General features: G+C 45.0%; 1 long non-coding RNA gene across 1 annotated transcript; it reads left to right on the top strand.

Moving 5' to 3' along the window:
- Nucleotides 1-1,582: 1,582 nt before the first annotated feature.
- Nucleotides 1,583-15,923, top strand: LOC121101735. Its single transcript, XR_005833748.1, has 3 exons — nt 1,583-1,821; nt 8,063-8,203; nt 13,189-15,923. It is a non-coding gene; the product is annotated as an uncharacterized LOC121101735 (long non-coding RNA).
- The last annotated feature ends 643 nt before the right edge of the window (nt 15,924-16,566 follow it).

Here is a 16,566-nt window from a genome sequence, read left to right on the forward strand (position 1 = left end):
GGGGGAGGTGCTCCGTAAAGCACACAGCCCTTCAGACACTGGCTCGCCGGCCGCCGGCGGGGCCCTCTGCCCACGGGGAACGCTAGCACCTGGAAAGGCCCAGGACCGCTTGTCTAATAACACGCGCTGTCGGGTGCCAAGCTGCAAGTGGCATTCAGTTTGAAATCGCATTCTCAAGGGGGAACACATCTGCTCTGCAGATCGCAGCTGCGACAGGCTGCCGTTTCTGGGCACAGAGCTCCCACTTAAACTGAAGTTCCGCACAGGTACAAGAATGCGCGCCCCGAGACCCGCCCTGCGGACCCGAAGGACAGGATTGTCTCCAGCTTTTATTTCGCAGCCGGAGGAATGAAAGGGAGGAGCGCCAAGGAAAGAACGCGCTAAATGTAAAGGTACAAGCAAAGCGCCCAGGAGCTGATTAAAAATGCTTTGGTGCCGAAGGAGGCATGGCGCGACAAGAACGTGGAATGTGCGCGTGCTGGAGAGGTGCACGTGGGAAGCAGGTTTCTCCTTTTCATTAGCGTTGTGGCTGGGAGCATCTTTTTCCTCCAGTTTCTGACCGCGACTTCCAGCCCAGAATTTTGTTTGTGGTTCTTGTGATGAGCTAACGAGGTTGTGGGCCGGCTCCCACTGGGCATCGGTCAGTAACTCTGTTCCCCTTCAAGGCCACCTCACACCCCGGGGCCCAGATCCCTGGGAGGGGCAGCCCCGGGCCAGTGGTAGGGGGTGTGCCCTCCAGCCCGACTGACGCCCTCTAAAGGAAGGCCGGGGAGAGCACAAGGCTTTTTGATGGTGACTGAGATACTTGAAGCCAGATGTCATTCTTTGGATGAGATAATGATTCCTTCCTCCCTGAGCCACCCACTCCCCCTTCTTCAATGTTATATTTTCCAGGAATATGCTGGAGAGACTGCTTGTTGTTCTCCAGTGTCTGTTCTCTTCCTCTCTTAATGGAATCTCAATTTTTGCTGGTTGCCCAAAATAAAGACATTGCCCAGCCTTCCTCGTGGCTGCTGTGTGTCTGCATGTGTGTGCGTGCGTGTGTGTGTGTGTGTGTGTGTGTGTGTAAATGTGGGGGGTGCAGCTTCTGGGAAGGGCACGCCCTGCCTCTTCTGCCTGGACTGAGGAGAGTGGCTGCAGGGGGCCATCTGGACCATGCAGATGAGGGCCACCTGCTGAAGACGGTGAAGCCGTAAGACAAAGAGGGGCCGGGGTCCATGACCCCGTGGAGCCACCTCACTAACCCTAGGCAGCAGACCTTCCAACTGTTAGGTAAAAGAAATAAGCTTCGATATTTTTAAAGTCATTGATACTGTAGGTCTGTTAGATACAGCTGAACCAGTAGTCCAATGAGCCCACTTTCGGACTCAACCTTACCTTCTTAGTCTGATTTGTATTCAGAGAATTCATTTAACTTTGTCTACATCTGAAGTAAAGGCACTTTTGAAGGACCCAGCAGCTCTTCAATAAATCTGGTTTCTTCAAAAATATTTCCAGAAAACTTGTGTGATCGGAAAATTAGGACTACTTAGTAATGATAAAAATGTTATTACTATTTGTTAACAGGAGAGTCTTTGGAAAGCAAATGACTCCAAAATGCAGTCTTCAGCTAAGTCTGCAGGATATGCTCAGAGCCTGTGCGGTCGTTAGGAGGAGGTGAGCGGGTGCAGACAGAGAGCACATGCGGGTGCACACCGCACGACAGCAGGCTGTGCCCTGGAAATCTACAGGACGCTCTCTACTATCTGCGTGAGAACTGAGCGCAAGTGAGTCACCAGTGTTAAAGCTGAACGACGACAGCTGAGGTTGGACTAAGAGCCAGTAAGTCAAAGTCTGTTACGTATTACTGCACAGAGTTACAGGGAGGGGGAGGTTTTCCAGGCGTAATGTGCAAGAATGTGTGCTGGGCTATTCCAAGCCCCCTCCATATGTGTGTGTGTGTGTGTGTGTGTCCAAGAGACATGAATATATCTTCTACAGGAACCTATATAGTTTAACCATATTTGTTTCATCCTAATTCTGAGGACATGATCTTTGATGAAGAAGAATATATATATATATATAAAACATTACATATATTCCTTGATTAGACTATAACATCACTTTGGATAAAATTCTTTACATAAATTCATTTTCGTAATAAGAAGGTTCACACCTATAGCTTTCAAAGAATCTTAAGACTAGAGGTCCCTTTGGATATGTTCAAGCAGCTGTAAATTCACATAAACTGAGTAATAACTCGGTCCACACTTCTCCATCATGGAATGTGAGGTGATTTTGTGTGATCTTGTCAGATGTAGAGATAACCTCCGCCTCCAGCAGCCTCTGATCTACCCAAATAGGAATGGTCTACTCTCCTACTGATTTCCTTTTTAAAGTCGCACAAATTGTCCTTTCAATTAAGCATTCAATAATTTTTCCAGGAAACAGATTCAAACTTATTGGCTTGTATTGTCCATGAGTCACCTTTTGGACAACTGGGTTGACATTTCCTTGATTCCTGTCTTTTGGCACTTTTTTCTCATTCGCTGTAAAAACTTATGGCTGCACGGTTACATCTGCAAATCTCTGCAGTGCCCTGAAAGCAAGTTTTTGGGGCCAACAGACATAAATCTATTTTGTGCGGCTACCTATACAGAGTGTTCTCCTGTTTCATCCTTTCTAAGAGCTATCTTTGATGGAGAGGAAATGAAAAGGAGTTATTTGTTGATTTAAAGGTATCACAAAGAACAGAGTCTTTGAAGAAGTGTTGTACTTTTCTCATGTTTAAAGAGGGGTGGTTCTCCACCCTGGCTTTACATCAGAACTACTTAGAAAGATAAAGGCAAAACAAAATAGAAAATGAATGAATGAATGAATGAATGAATGAATGAAGGCAGGCCTGGGTCCCACCCCAGACATCCTGACTTAATTGGTCTGGGGTGGGGCCTGGGCACTGGCATTTTTCTAATGTGTAGAATTGAGAATCACTGCAAATCTAACCATTAGAAAAGTTAGGACTTTTTTTTTTTTTTAAGGCTTTGTTCCATAGGAAATCTTGTCTGCTGTTCTGTAAATTAAGTTACAGCCAAGCTGAGGTAGACACAAAGAAATAATCAGGCCATAAGAAGCCACATATTAATGGGGGCCTTGCGCAAGAAGAGGTGGGGGCAGACTACATAGCTCCGTGGTTCAGAAGCTCTGTTTTGGGATAGAATCATCTGAGGACCGTGTTTGAAACACGGCTTCCTGGAGCTCCATCCACCCTTAGGTATTCTGAATTGGTTGGGGACAGAAGGAAGGTAGGGACGACCAGGAACCTGCATCTGTTACCTGCAGGCGGAGCGGTGCTGATGCTGCCGCCCCACAGCCTCAGCCAGGGGCACACGCTGCCCTGTAACATGCGCAGAAGGAACACAGTTTAAGATAGAGCAGAACTTTTCCATGTTAGATGTGACCCTGACAGGCCAGCGATGGCTTAGAGTTCAGCAGATCCAAAAAGAAAAGCCTGATCCTGGACTACAGAAACAGATACTGACGACGCCGTGTTTTCTCGAAGGTCCCATCGTTTCCAGGTTGTTTCTTTGCCAATCCCTCCACAGCGGTGTCCTGCGACGTCTTTCAGCTGTTGTCTTTACATCATGCCCCTTTCTTTTTAAAAATTTTTTAATTTAAATTCAATTAACATATAATGTATTATTAGTTTCAGAGGTAGAGCTCAGTGATTCATCAGTCTTGTATAATACCCGGTGCTCATTACATCACGTGCCCTCCTTAATGTCCATCACCCAGTTACCTCATCCCTTCATCCCTCTCCCCCCAGCAACCCTCAGTTTATTTCCTATGATTAAGAGTCTCTTATGGTTTGCCTCCCTCTCTGATTTCATCGTTTTATTTCTTCCTCTCTTCACCTACGATCCTCTGTTTCTTAAATTCCACATGAGATCATAGGATAACTGTCTTTCTCTGACTGACTTATTTCACTTAGCATGATCCCCTTTAGTTCCACCCACCTGGTTGCAAACGGCAAGAGTTCATTCTTTTTGATGGCTGAGTAGTATTCCACTGTGTATATACACACCTTCTTTAACCATTCGTCTGTCGGACATCTGGGCTCTTTCCATAGTTTATGCCCCTCTTTTCTTAACCTTTGCCCTCCAAACACAATTTCTAAGTACTGACTGGCCCCAGTTGGAAAGCCTCAGCTTCCCTGGCTCCCACCTGCCTGCAGGTTCCAGTTCTTACCAGTGTTTTCCAGTTAGCAGACCGCTCCATCACTGGTCCAGGGCCTCTGAGGTACCCCAGTGACTTCGTTCTCATGTCAGTCATGTGACCATGTGACCAAACTGCCTTTTGGAAGCTCTGTCTCTCTTATACCATGGTCCCTTTTAGTTTCTGGCCATGAAATCCTATCCAGGGTCTTCTAAACTTTTTGTAGTGTGCACCTCATTTGAGCTAAGCCTCCCAGAGTCCACAGCTGGACTCCACCCTTCCTTGGAGCCAAGTTCTCTGCTTACCCAGGCTCTCTCGGCTAGCATCTGGGCACAGCTTTTTCTCTTACTTTCACACCACTTGACCACTGTCAGTCTGAATACCTTCAACATGAAACTGTGAACTCTCTAAGGATACATCTTTCCTTCTAGGAGAGAAGTATGTCTAAATAGTCTACTGTCATTTTTCATTCATCATCTCAGAGATGAAATTATCAACACGTCAAAAATTTACCAAATGTACTCTTTTAGCAGAGCATTCTAGTAAAGGCACAAAGAACTGAAATACGCTTTTATTTTAACCACATCTTGCCTCTCTTTCTGGAATCAGGATTAGGAAACCACGGCCTACAGATGCGGGTAGTAGCCGGGGGTCCCGGAGTTTCCTACACCCCCCACAGGGAAATCACTTCTGATCACTTACTTCACTTCTCATTTTCGGACACACACTGCTCCTCTGCCACCCCTTCTATTAGGGCTTCCATATTCCAGTCCTTAGCCCTGTTTCCGGGGTGCCTGGGAAATTCCAGGGACTAACATCTCAAATTCTCTTTGCCTAATACAATCTCCTAACCCGAAGTCCTATATATTATCCCTTATTTCCCATTTTTCCAGAAAATTGAGGGATTTTCCAGTTGCTCTACATCTGTGTCACACGCATATTCGTACAAATACCACGGTTTACGGTTTCACCTGAGCCATTCATGTTCTCACTCTCTCAGATTGCAGTGCAGACTTCTTGGTGAAATGATCGAATCTCTGACAAGCGTATTTTTCCAGATCTTCTTAGGTGAACTCCTGCTCTTGCTAGAAGTCCACTGTTCTGGCATGGCAGCTGTTCCCCAGGTCATCTGCTTGCCAGAGACAATCAAGAGTTTGGGCAACCCTTGCGAAAGTAATGACAAGAGAGGCTTTTTGGCTCGTGACCTTCTGTGCTGTGGATAGCCAGCTGCACTCGCTGCCCCCACGCCGGGGAACCTCGATTGGCAGTTCGCGGTGCAGCCAGGTCTCAGAGGACCTTGTTCCTTGTTTCAGTGTCCATCTTAATGTTCCCAAGGCCCAAGTGCCAACCTGGCCCTTCTTCTAGTCGCTGCTATCGTCTGCTGAGGAAGAATGCTCCTCCCTCTTGCTGTTACAGATCTTTACTGAAGTCCGCCGAGGCTGGCCTTGCTTGAGTTCCCATCCAGCACTTCCAGAGGAACTTCCGGTTCATCACCTCAGAGCTAGGCTGGAGACGTGTGCCTGACACCACTCAGGACCACCTCCAAGGACTCCCACCTGCTAACAGTCACCCCCAACTGTCCTGAGCCGGCAGGAGTCTGTGCCGACCCGGCCGTCTCTACCCAGGGGCTGGGGGCAGGTTCTGTTCTTCCTTTTTGTTTGAGAATCTAATCTCAGCAAAGTGGGATGCAGACTTTTAGTCCCAATGTTCTTCTTACAAGTTGTCCCATTTTATTTTATTTGAGGATTTCATATTTAAGTAACCTCTAGAGCCAACATGGGTGGAGCTGGAACTCACAACCCCAAGATCAAGAGTCACATGCTTCACCAACTGAGCTGGCCAGGTGCCCCCAATTTGTTCCATTTTAAAACAGACAAATATTTAAGATTCCCTGGGACTCCACATCCTCCTACAAGGACTCTTGAAATGGGCGCTCTACACCTGCTGTTTTTACCTTCCCGTCTCCTATTCCTTCTTTAGCCCATTTCTGGCTTCCACTGTCCCCACTCACTTGCTAGTTTCCTCTTACGGCCCTCCTCTCTGAGACCCTGAGACCCTGACCGTAAGCGCTCCGAAGCACCCTCCTCTCTGAGCAGCTTGACTCCCTCCTCCTCTGGTTCTTCTCTCCTTTCCTGACATCTTTTCTTCTGCTGCATCTGAATGTTGCGCTCCTTCTTGGGGGCTCCTCTGTTTTCTAAGTGATCTCACCCAGTCCTATAGTTTTAAGTATCTTCTGCATGTTGACGACTCCGTAATTTGCATCTCCAGCCTCACCTCTTCCCAAGAATCATTTTGCACCTGGACACACGTGCTTCAGGGACAATGTACCTGACATTGCTACTTGGCTGATGGGCATCCCAAACCTGTCCAGAGGTGAGGTCTTAACTTCCTGGCATACTCGTCCCCAAACTTTTTCCTCACCTGCTTCCCTATTAGATCAGTTTATGGCATCACTACCTACCCAGCTGACAAAGCCAGAAACCTGACAACTTTGATTCCTCCTTTTCTTTCATCCACAGAAAAGCCATCAGCAAGCCCAGTCAGTTCTATCTCTAAAATAGCTTTTACAATCAGTCCACTTGTCTACTGACACCACCTGGGTCCAAGTCTCCACTGCCACTCCCTGGGACTGCGGTTAGTCTCCTAATCCGTCTCCCACTACCAAGCTCGCCACCTTCCACATGATTCTCCACACAGCAGGAAGGGTGCTCCTAGCAAAATGTAAATCGGGTCACATCCCTCCCCTGCTCAGAACACCTCCAATTCTTCCCACTGCATTTGCAAGTCCACAAGCATCACCGTAGCTGAAAAGCCTTGCCTTATCTGGCTCCTGCTCACCTCCAGACCTCACCCCATGCCACCCCCCACCCCTAATGTTCCCTGCTCTCCAGCATACGGGCCCTTTCCGTTCCCAGAACAGGCTAAGCTCCTTCCTGTCTCAGGGCCTCTGTACTTGCCGTTTCCTCAGCAAGGCCCAGGTTACCTGGCCTCCAGAGAGGAATCGGATGGCCGGCCTCTCTGAGGAAGGACACCCCCATGGTACTTTCACAGTGCCCTACCTGTCTGCCCAGCAGACGACAAGCCACATGAAGGCAAGGACCCTGCTATCATTCCTGCTTAGCGTTGCACCCCCAGGGCCTGACCTGGGTACTCGGTTCCGAATGATGATCTAGAGGTGGGTCGTTGGGCCTGGACCCCTAAACCTACCTCCGTAGGCCACGGCTCCCCAAGAAGGTACGCAGTTTAGGGCGTGCAGCACTCGTGAAGGGGTGCCGTCCCCTCTCCCAGGCCCTGGGAACCTAGCAGACAGCCCCAGTGCTGGCCCCTTGGATCCAGCCTCCTGCTGCCAGCCCAGCCGGGGCAGAGGGCTGGCCCCGCCCAGCCCTGCACAGGGCTCCTCTGCTGGGTGACTTCCGCTTGGGGACACCCCACGGGCCGGGCAGCTTTCTCAGAACCGGGCTGCAGTCTGCCGCTTCTCCCCAGTTCTTCCGTTCTCCTCCGTCCTCCCTTCGCAGCCGTGAGAAGTGCACGGTGCTCTGGAGGCTTGCCAGGCCTATTGCCACCCTCTCCCTTTATCCTTCACAGTCATGTCCCCTAATCTGTCACACTTCCAATCCAGGTTGGGCATCAGTTTCCCAGGGGCCCCTTTAGAGCCTTGAAATATTGATACTGTAAGCCATGGTCCAGAAAACAAACTCCTGTTTGATACTGTGTATAAAGCCACCTGCTCACTTCTCATGCCTCTTCCAGGCACGACCTTCAACTGCGAGAGATGAAGGTTCTGTGCCCGAGAAACTTCTGGTTTACCATGTAGGGCTCCAGATCACTAAAGGTACCTTCCAGATTTCATTTCACGTATTTGTTCCCACAGGAGCGAGCAGACGAGGTAATCACTGGCAGACGTGGTCAGTTCCGCACAACTCACGCCTGTGCTCCCGAAAGGCAGCTTCGAGCTCCTACTCAGGCATCTGTAAACCCCTCGGTAAACTGCCTCACCAGCTACTGCCACCTGGTTGGTACTACTGACATTACTTTTGTAGCGAATGGTGACTAGAAGGCTTCACTAATTTCGTAGAGAATAAAACCTACTTGAGAGGGAGAACCACATTTGATTTTATAACTTGTGTACGTGGCTCTTTTTCACCTTGTCTGGCTGAAAAATCAGTATTCAGTCCAAGCTCTGTGTAAGCCCCATGAGCACCGATTGTCTGCTTTGTCCATTACTGTCCCCATAAAGGCGCTCAGGGATTGTTGAACACATTGTCCTATAGTTGCTTTCACATTTTCAGAAATACAGAATAATCAAGTGACTTTCCCAAAATCACATGGCCCTTTCCATCAATTCAGATACCAAATATTCAAGCAGCTTATCTGCCAGGGTCAGAAAATTAGACTGCTTATTGTGTGTGGTTACACGTATTGAATACTCCACTCTAAGCACTTAATGCTTACCTAACATTTAAGAGGTGATTAACTCTTATTATCATCCCTACTTTACCAATGACAAAATAGGTTTGGCTCGGTTAAGTGACTTGCCTAAAGTCACAAAGGTAAAAGGCAGGGCTGAAACTCAAACACAGGTGAGTTCAGAGGCCATGTTCTATTCTTGCACCACACTGCTTCATCCAAAATGACAAGAAACAATCGTTCCCTTCAAAACAATCACAACTTAAAGGAATGGATTGTTAGATCTTTGGGAGACTATTGAAAGGCCAATAAAAACATCTGGGAGAAGCAGTAAATCACAGAGCAGAATGACATTTTGCCATTCCTTAGAAGAAAAGTAAACGGATCTCAGCATTGAAACAGCAGCTTAGTAAGATCAACATGGACGGTGATCCTGACATTAACAGTATCCTGCCGACACTAACACTAAATGACCCAAGGTACCCACGTCAAGGTCCAGTGATAAAGGGACAAGACAAAATGGGGCAGTGTCCTCTCAGGCTGCAAGAAAAGAAAATTTGAGTATGTGAGAAAAAGAAAAGGAATGTGGGATAATACAGAAGAGTGAAGGGAGTTAAGCAGGCATGTGATTTTTTTCTTGAGATTTGGCATTCCCAGTTCTGGATTTGACCATTTAAATCCTACATCACATTTCCTGTGTTCAGTATTGAGGAAAAAATTGCCAAATGTTGATTTTGGATTAATCACTGCTGTGTCATTAAGCTCCTGTTGACATAGTGATGAACATTCAAAATACGGTATCAACAGCTAGTAGGGCATAGGCTAATCAGACTGGATCGTGGGCCACAGTGCTAGTGTGGGGTCCAACAAGCCCCCACTCTGTCATCCCTTTAGTTGCTGGATCATGAGGAGGTTATGGGAAGCAGAGGGCAGGGTGGCTGAGGAGTGGGCACCTTTTGGGATAGTCAATAGGTCATTCCCTACGGGGCATAAGTATTTCAATATGGTAACGTGCAGTGCCTGCCACACAGGCTGGGACAGCTACCAATCAGCTCTGGATACGGGTTAGTTGGGCACTGATTTCAATGTAGGACATTGAACTTTTTATTTTACTTTAGATAAAATTATTTTAATGAAGAACCAGCTTAGAATATGAGAGGCAATCCTCTATATTTTGATGTATCACTTCATTGTCTTGATGCATTAAAACCATTTTCTTTGAAACTCAAATTTTTCCTTGTAATCTGTCTTTCTCCAGGGATCTGATGGTAGTTACAACAATCCCACAACAGGTAGATTTACTCTTGTGGGCCTGTAGTTAAGACTTTTAAAAAACAAAACAAGAAAATACTAGTAAACCTCAAGTCCTTTGCTCATGAAATCAAACATTCTTTATGGAAGTGGATTTGGAGTTGAGCTGTGACAGCAAGCCACAGGCCTCCCTCACATAGGGAGTGTATGCCAGCGGGCTGTGGCATTTCCTTGAAGTGGCAGGCTCTTTAATTAGAGCCTTTCACTACATAAGCCAATTAAAATCTGGTTTCATACTAAGCTGGAGAGTTTTGTAGTTAGAGCTTTTGAGGTGCTTTAAATCACAGAGGCCCTGTTGAGTGTCAGTAGGTTGACCACTGGTCATAGGAATTTTCCCCTTTAGACAAACCATTCAAAAACAGTGGCATTTTCAATTTGGAAACCAAAACCCAAACTAACCAGTCCACCAGTCAACAAATCAAAACCAAAACAAAAGGAAAAAGTCTCATAGTAGGAGTGGAAAAGTAAGGGGCTTCTACTTATTTTATGTCTGTATTGCTTGAATTATTTACCATGAAGCACAAAGTACTTCTATAAATCAAAAACTAATTACCCGCAACAAGACTAATAAAGAACAAGATAAATGAAGAAAGGCTCCAAAGCATTTAAGAGTTAAGAAAGGTACTTCCCATTGCCATTCATTCAAAATACAAAATATCAAATATTTTGAACACATGCACCTATTCGGACTGGATGCCTTGGTCCGGCAATGGATTTGCACAACCTCCTTTTCCAGGGAGCGCTGCTACCTTTTAGATGACCAAGAAGAGCCAGGTTTTAGGGTTTTCATTTCTACCGGGTAAAAGCTGGTGGTCATCCTCATTTTAGAGATGAGAACGTGCAATGAGTTGACTACTCAAAGTCCCCCGGATTCTACATGGCAGGGATAGAGTAAAATCTACCTTTACCTGGCGGAGCAGCCTGTGCTCTGCCCCCTGCGTTGGTGACTCTACACGGTTTTCATCGTGCTGTGACGCACACGCCGCTTCACGTTCGCATCCAGGACACACAGGCGTACCTAGGGTCAGGTACGGGCTCCTCCCGCGGCTGCCTGTCAGCTGAGCAGCTTCGCTCCCTCTGGAGCGCGCAGGCTGCAATGCGCAGGCGCTGTTCTTGTGGGGGCGGTCCTGAGTCCGCGCTCACTCCTCTGTCTACCAACTTCGGTACCCTACAGTCATCGTTAGTTAACAACCGGCTTTTTGTAGTTAGAACCCACACGCCAGCACATCGCACACCCCCTTGGAGAACCACCCTGCACTACACCCCAGAAGTCTTCAGACGTCACAGAAGCGCTTTGACATGTTTTTTTTTTTTTTTAATCATCCTTGCAGTGTTACCGAGAGCTTCTGAATGGATCCTCCGCCATTTCCTCATGCAAAACACGTGGGGACACGTGGCCTCGAGACCCACGTCCAAGGACAGCCAGTGTGAAAGTTTTTGCATATACCTTTCACTCAGAAATTGCACTTCTAGGGCTTATTTATTTATTTTTTTTTTTTTGAGAAAATAACCACTATTACATTTGATTTAAAAGAAATGTCAGAGTTTAAACAATTGGCCAGAAAGGGTATCATAATGTCAGTATATTCTTATTCAACCAACAGTAAATGAGTCACTTGGTACGCTCTGCTTGCACGCTACTAAGAACGGTTAGTAACGGTCATGTCGCTGAGGACTAAAACACTGAAAACATAGGTTAAGATGCTGTACTTAAATATGGCATATTTGTTTCTAAGTATTTTACCCCAACATTTTAAATATAAATTAAGTGAGTTGAGCCTAAAAAACAGACCACTTCGGAGTACATTTTAAACTTGAGCGCTTGTGCCCAGCAATGAACAGGTTTCACCAGCCATCAGGGCTCTGGCCTCTCTGAGGACAGTCTTGATTTAGGCCTGGACATGTGCCATCTGGCCCTACCTTGGCTTCGCAAGTCAGCGGTCTGCATCTGCTCCTTCCTTGCTACCCAGTTTCCAACCCTTCTGTTTTCCCGAAACCACATTCCCTTGACCTCAAAGCAGGATTTGGGATGATGACCACTGCAATTCAGAAATGTCTCTGACCCACACACCGGCACACAGCAGGCAGCCAGTAAATGAATGGTAGTTCACACCCGTGGCTACCCAGCCTTTGCTCGGACTCTCCTCACAGGTCTCCTGGAGCCCATTCTATCCTGCCACTCTCCGTCCCCCCATCAACTGCTCTTTTAGTTACTGTCCCTATCTCCTTCTCTACCCATCTTCTGAATGTGAGGCCTTTCCAAAGTTTTATATGCAAGTTTTTCTTTTTTGACTATATATCGCCTTAGAAATGATCACCATTTCTAAGGTTTCACGGATCACCATTATGCACATTAAGGAAAGTCTCTCTCTTCAGGCCTAAGTCCCACATTCCAAACTAAATGGGTTAACTATGTTACCCCATGCCCTTTACCAAAAATGTTGCCACATGCCGTTTACCAGTGTACTTTTTCAAGGGCAGACTGTGTCTTATACTTTTTACAGCCTCTGCATAATGTTTTACATGCAGTGTGGACCTGATACACATTCCACTTGCTTTTATCGATCTATAGATCTACGCATCCCTGAGTTGCTAGAATCTCTTCAGCTTAAAAACAAATAGGAAACCAAAGTCCTGAGATCTATGCCAAAGAACAATGGTTTCCAAAGTGAGGTGTGTGTGTTCTGGGTGCTAATACACAATGATTTGTTGGAATGTGGAAAGAAAAATACTAGAATGTTTTTTCACCTCATCCTAATTTAAGGTCTACGTTTGTGATGGCTTATAGTTATAATGAACACACAGGCATATCATCTATAAAGACATTAGTAGTGTATAATCTAGAATTTTTTTACTCACAGAATTTTGTAATTTAAGTATGGAGTCCACTGACAAGAAGAATAGTCCTGACTTAAGCTACATCTATTAATACGGTATAACATAACATTCACCAGATGACAAAAAGAAGCATTTCTAAACTAAGTTTGACATCTAAGAGCTTATTAAAATACTGAACACAAATATACCCTATAGGTGGATGTATATCTCAAGTCCAAATGTGAGAAAGATATCCTGACACCTATCCTGACTCAATATTCTCCCCATGTAAAACATACAAATGTCTGAGAAAGATGAGGACAAATGAAGATCAAATAGTTTTTATGTTAAAATAAGTCAATATAAGAGTTCTTCCCACTTTTTTTCTACTTCCCTCTTGACAAAACTCAAAGTACAGAACTACCTACATACGTCCTAACTGTAAATTACTTGATACCATAGGATTACTGGACGAGAAGGGAATCTTAGAACTGATCTACTCTACCTCCCTCCACATGCCAGAAGACCCTGCTACACTGTCCCAGGCGTGATCAGACAGCTGCCTTGCTAAGAACTTGAAGGCTCCTGGATAGATCCAGATGTTGTAATCATTTTTCTTCCATGATCTTCCAGATCTGCCCCCTAGAACAAAGATCAACTCTCCACGTGTCTCCCTTGGAACCATGGTTTAAAGTCTACTCACCATCCTAGACCTCTTCTCCCACTGAATGGAATCTAACCAAGCACTGTTTCACTTAAAAACAAAACCAAAGACATGAAGAATCAAACACCAATTTTACATGAAAACTGGCTATCAATGAATAAAGAAAATTTTGTGTGATTATGTGTATTCTCCTAAACTAAGGTTGCAGTCCCCCCTGCCTTTTTTTTAAGTAGGCTCCATGCCCAACATGGAACCCAACGCAGGGCTCAAATTCAATGACCATGAGATCAAGACCTGAGTCAAAATCAAGAGTTGGACGCTAAACCGACTGAGCCACCCAGGCACCCCAGCGTTCCCACCTTTTAAAGCAGAGATATCACATTAGACTCATAACAAGCCTATGACAAACTAACACATTGGCTTTCACATCAAAAAAAAAAAAAAAAATGCAGTGACAGATTCCTGTCCACATTTTGGACTTGTATGATGCATTTATTAATCCTAATTGGATTGACATTTATTCCATTTAAACTAAATCTTGTTGGTTTCACTTTAGTGTTTCAGCCTGAAATCTTTCTGAACTGTAATTCTCTATTACCTTCTCTCCATACTTTGTGCCACCTGGAAACTGCTAATACACACACACACACACACACACACACACACACACACACTCTTTAAACTGAACAAGACAGAGCTTTATGGAAGTTGATAGGTTGACAACATCTATTAAACGTATCAGAAGTTCAAAATTAGTTTAAGTCCACTTACATTACTCTGCCTTGCTGAAATTAAGATATATTATCAAGCTGTGCCTTGACTTCATGTTTTATATGCATTTCAAAAAAAGAAAACTACTTTGAAAACTATAAAGTATCCTACATGTATGGCACTGCCCATAACCAGCACTGGGTATGACTTTAGTAATTTAAAAAAAGGAAATCCAAAAGTTTCTACAAGTAATCCACAAAAGCAACAGGAATGATTTCTTGCAATTGAGGGCATACTCCAACGAAAGATAACGAATAGTTGCATGCTCCATCATAAGCATTCCAGTAGGCACCAAAGTAAGATAAGTCCTGGTACCTACGGATCCGAAGTAAGAAGGGCATACATAATGCTGGAGAGAGAGACTATTCCAAGTGCCCGAGAGCTAGGAAGAGTGATGCTAGGAGACTGGAGAGCATCAGGAAGTTAGAGATAGGCCTCTAAAGAATGGAAGAGAGGAAAAGAGGGCACCCTCGTGAAGAGGCAGAAAAATTGTGTGGAGGCAAAAAGGGGTAGTGAGTTACTCAAGGAACAGCATGGGCTCAGCCAGGGCAGCAGAAGGGGCTGGCTGGAAGCACGCACTGCGGCCAGACTGCAGAGGACTTACGAGTCCCGGCCCAGGGGTGTGTTCATCTGGTGGGAACACCCGACAGCTTCAGAGGTGGGGGTGAAATGTGCTTCCGGAGAATTTCTTATAGCAGGGAAAACAAACATGGTTGGGGGAAGAGACTAGCAAACTACGCACGTAGTCAGTCCGGTTGAGGAAAAGGGAATTCACAATTAAAAGGTAATGCATGTATTTACCTAGAGACTAAGAACAAATTTACAATTCTGTCCTTTCTTCAATATCCTCTTTTGTGCTTTATAAAAATCAAGACACAAATTATCTATGGCTATCTTTTGGAATAGCTTCTCATCCATATTACTTTCCTAGAATGACAGTGCTTCACTTTGTGTCAAATTCTGCAAATTCCTACAGCCTTCTCAGCTATAATAACCAAGGCCAAGTGAAAACCCAATGAAATCACGTCCCCCTTCAGTACTCTATCATATTGGGTTTGTTTCATTTTTACAATGAGGCTTTTACCAAATACATAGCACATAAACAGACATTGCCGAGGTGCTGATATCCAACACCCATTACTTATTCTTGCTGCTTAACTGAAAACAAGCACATTATTTTTCTTTACTGTTTTTTTCAGAAACTTAGAAAATTTTCAGAAAAAAATCATTTGAGTTGAGCCTTGAAGAATGGGTAGCATTTCCACAGGAAGAGACTGGGGTTAGACAGAGAAGAGAAAGCTATTTCAGTAAGAAAACACACAAGCAGAAACAGAAAAAAGTAAGAGGGGTATATGTGAGACACATTATGTACTAACTTCAGTAGGAGGAAGAGGAAGAGAGTGGCAAGAGAACGAAGTTCTGGAGCGCCAACTGACCGCACAGGTACTTATATCATTATGTCATTTTCTCCTTAAATTAGAACAATTCTTTGAGGTAGGGATTAGTGCCTGTGTTTCATAATGTGACAAAAGGTACTAGAGCTCAGAAGGGTGAAGTAACCTGTCCACATTCACTCAGCTAGGAGAAAGCAGAGCCAAATTTGAACCCAATGCTGCCATTTTTCTTGCTGGTCATTCAACTACAGCCTTAAATGTTTTACAACCTCTTACCCTAGTTAAGAAACTCTGCCCCCGGGGCGCCTGGGTGGCACAGCGGTTAAGCGTCTGCCTTCGGCTCAGGGCATGATCCTGGCGTTATGGGATCGAGCCCCACATCAGGCTCCTCTGCTATGAGCCTGCTTCTTCCTCTCCCACTCCCCCTGCTTGTGTTCCCTCTCTCGCTGGCTGTCTCTATCTCTGTCAAATAAATAAATAAAATCTTTAAAAAAAAAAAAAAAAGAAACTCTGCTTCTATTAGAAATATTCCTGGCTTTTCAAAACAAGGCTTAAATATAATCTATTTTGTTATTATGAAAATCCATACACAGAAATACGAAGTAAGAGAAATTAACAAAATGCAGATCAGAAATAAGATCTAGAGGGGCACCTGGTTGGCTCAGTTAAGCGTCTGCCTTCGGCTGAGGTCATGATCTCAGGGTCCTGGGATGGAGACCCACGTCGGGCTCTCTGCTCAGCGGGGTGTCTGCTTCTCCCTCTCATTCTATGCTCTCCCTCTCTCAATAAATAAATCTTTAAAAAAAAAAAAGAAAGAAAGATCTAGAAACATGAAAGATTATTTTGTTACTGTAACTTGCTAAACTGACCTAACATATTAAAAACTTAATAAAACATAAAAAACCCAACTATATAGCAAACCTACTGGGTGGATCATTAAACAGCCCCAAAAACGGCTTACTTAAAGTTTGTAACATGAAAAGACCCCACTTGTTATAATGTTAAGTGAAA

Source organism: Ursus maritimus, unplaced genomic scaffold (genome assembly GCF_017311325.1).
Source record: "Ursus maritimus isolate PB19 unplaced genomic scaffold, ASM1731132v1 scaffold_9, whole genome shotgun sequence".
NCBI classification, from domain to species: domain Eukaryota; kingdom Metazoa; phylum Chordata; class Mammalia; order Carnivora; family Ursidae; genus Ursus; species Ursus maritimus.